Below are 3,168 nucleotides of genomic sequence, written 5' to 3'. Positions count from 1 at the left end.
GGTTGGCCTCAATACCATGAATTTTTCTTCTGCTGAAGTTTTAAGTGAATATATGTTACAACCAAGTTCTTTTGAGATAAAGCTTCAGCTGCTGTCAGGAACCATAAACGTTACTCTGGAACAGTTACTCTTCTGTTTGAACTTCATTACTACAGAGGAAAAATGTTCCACCGTGGTTTTGATGTTTTGGAATGTCTTAACTTCTGGGTCTCAAAGCTCGACAGGGTCTACCTTTTAGAGAATTGGCACCCATAATGCCACTAGTGAGCTGGTCATCTACTTCCACCTCAGTAGTCACTGTGACTTTGAGCTCCTTTGTAGTGATATACATCGGTGTCTTCATAAATAGCTTCTGTGGTGGCAGCAGGAGCTAGTGGATCAAACTCCATTACCTCGTAGTAACTGGATGGCTGGAAATCATTCTTTGTCGTCGCTGGTTGATTGCTGGGCAAGGATGGTGGGCTCTGCTTTGTTGGTGTCGCTGGAATGGTCTGTAGACTAGCCGGCTGCGGTAATGCTGAATTTGAATATTCCAGAGAACTCTCACATGTATGACCTGAGGCAAGGTTTTGGCTGGTCCTTTGGGCAAACGGGTGTTTCTGTATTTTCCGAGGCTAGCAAATCCACCTGTGGATGAAGACTGGGTTTCAAGTTGTTTGTTACAACAGGACTTGGAGAGCTGAAATTTAAGTCTGAAAGCTGAGCATTCAGGGTGTTGTATTCTCCCAGAGTTTCCCTATGCGTTGGAGGGCTGGGACTTAGGTCAAGGAGATCAGAGGATGGGGCAGAAGTTTCACTGCTAGTATTGGCATCTTCCCCCTGGTTCTTATTTTGCTCCAAAATCCTTTGTTGGTTTCGAGTAAACCTGTCATATCCAAGGGTGGTGTTACTAAAATCCTTATTCACTTGAATTAGCTCAACAGTGACATCTTCATTCTCCACCACCACGAGCAGGTCCATGATCCTCTCTTGCATCTCCCGACCCGTCTTACAAAGTTTCTGCAGAAGCTCTTTGTCTTCACGGTTTTTAGACCCAGCAATATTCTCCATCAGTATGGCAGACATCACTCTCACATTCATTTACACCATATCCAATTCACTGTGCAGTTTTCCAGTCTGTTCTGGAACCAGTGTAATACTGGAGTTCTTGGGAACTACAGAAGAAAGAGCTGGTGCAGTAGGAACAGATGGTGGTGGATTCGGTGAGATCTGAGCAGTCTCTTGTCTGGCTGTTTCAGCATCTGATGGAGGAAACTGAACATCTTTCTTAAGGAGATACATCTTCCTTACACTTCTTTCACTTCACTTACATCCATACCTCCTGGGAAACCCTGCAACCACATCTTAATGAAATTCAGAATTCTATTCTGAATGTCTCTTGGCAAGGTATATCTGGGATTCAGCAGCTTAACTAGACTATCTTTAACAAATTCCTTCTTCACAATCAGAGACTGGAAACTTGGACCACAGTTCTGTATGCATATGTCAATAAGTGACAAGGTAAGTTGGATTTCTTTATGATTGTAGTTTTTGGAAATCCTTTTCTTCAAAGCTTTTATTGCATCTTTTGGCCATCATGAACAGTGTTAATTATGTCACAGATGTGCATAAACTGGCCCCAGTGTTCAGTCTGAAGTCCAGCAACTGTAGCATTTTCTATGTGCTGGCCCACGGAGGTTGCAAACGGGTCCTGGTGACTCTTCCCGAGCGCCATGGTAGCGCAGGGAGCCAGCCCGGGCCTCCGCCACTGTTCCCAACCGGAAATAGGGTCTTTACAGAGGTAATCAAGTTAAGATGAGGTCATTGGGGTTGGTCCTAGTCCAACATGACTGGTGTTCTTATAAAAAGGGGAAGTTCGGACATAGACACACACAGGTAGAACGCCATGTGAAGATGCAGGCAGAGATCCGGGCGATGTTTCTTTAAGCCAAGGAATGGCAACAATTGCAGGCCGAGCACCAGAAGCTGGGAGAGAGGCAGGCACAGATTCTCCCTCACAGCTCTCAGAAGGAACCAACCCTGCTATTGTTGCTTTGATCTCAGACTCCTGGCCTCCAGAACTGTGAGACAATACATTTTCATTGTTTACGCCATGCAGTGCGGGATACTTTGTTATGGCAGCCCCAGGAAACAAATACAGTCCCAGTTCAAAGTGTTTCTGTTCTCAGCTCCTGGAATCGTGTGTGGGGATTGAAAATTTGGCATATTTGGTCTACAAGGGTCTGGCTGCCCAAGACAGAGCCTAAGATGGCAGCCACAGTGTTTTGGGTTTTTAGCTTTTGGGTGGTATAATTGACGAATTAAAATTGTACATATCTAAGGTATACAACCTGATGTTTTGATACACGTATACACTGTGAAATGATCACCACAATCAAGTTAATGGACACCACCTCACATAGTCACCTTTTGTACGTGTGTGGCGAGAACACTTAAGATCTACCCTCGTAGCAAATTTCTAGTGTACAATATAGTATTGTCAACTGTAGTCGCCGTGCTGTACATAGCTCTCCAGAATTCGTTCATCTCGCCAGACTGAAACTTTGTACCCTTTGATAAACACCTCCCTTTTCCCCCACCCCCAGCCCCTGGCAACCCTCATTCTGTTCTGAGCCACAGAGGCTTGTAACCTCATCTTGGAAGTGATATAAAGTCACTTCTTTGTATCTATGGATAACAGTGTGTGAGGGGATTACTCAGGGTGTGAATCCCAGACAGGGGGATCATAGGGGCCGTCTTGGGAGCTGCCTACCTCTGACCTTGGCAGGCCTTCCACTGACTGACTCTGGGCAAGGCTGTGACCTTTATGGGTCTTCCTAGTTGACTTTTATCTGCATAATGACAAATAAGGATTGCAAGGTGATGGACTATTCAAGTGGCTACATATGTTGTCCCATTTAATTGGTACATCAGTTTGCCAAGGCAGGGATTCTGTTTCCATCTTCATGAATGGGGAACTGCTGGCTAATATTCAGGAGGTCTTGAGCTCAGGGTGGCCTCTTCCTCTGAGCTGCCATGTTTTTAATGAATGAACAGAGAGAGTTGGACTCCGGAGCCCCTTCCAGCTCTAGTCTCCAGGAAGCCTTGGGCTCTCAGGAAAGGCTTTCACCCTGATGCTGGGGTCCTGGATTCTGGAGCCCCTGCTCTTCCTGCGGCTGGGAGCAGCTC

At 45.7% G+C, this 3,168-nt stretch overlaps 1 pseudogene across 1 annotated transcript; it reads right to left on the bottom strand.

Moving 5' to 3' along the window:
* Window positions 1–287: 287 nt before the first annotated feature.
* LOC309835924 (TOM1-like protein 1) lies at window positions 288–1,714 on the bottom strand (annotated as a pseudogene). Its single transcript has one exon. The product of its transcript is annotated as a TOM1-like protein 1 (transcript).
* Between the last annotated feature and the right edge of the window lie 1,454 nt (window positions 1,715–3,168).

The sequence above is a fragment of the Grampus griseus genome, assembly GCF_964374135.1.
Source record: "Grampus griseus genome assembly, chromosome: 18".
Classification (NCBI taxonomy): domain Eukaryota; kingdom Metazoa; phylum Chordata; class Mammalia; order Artiodactyla; family Delphinidae; genus Grampus; species Grampus griseus.
This window is presented reverse-complemented; position numbering and strand designations above follow the sequence as displayed.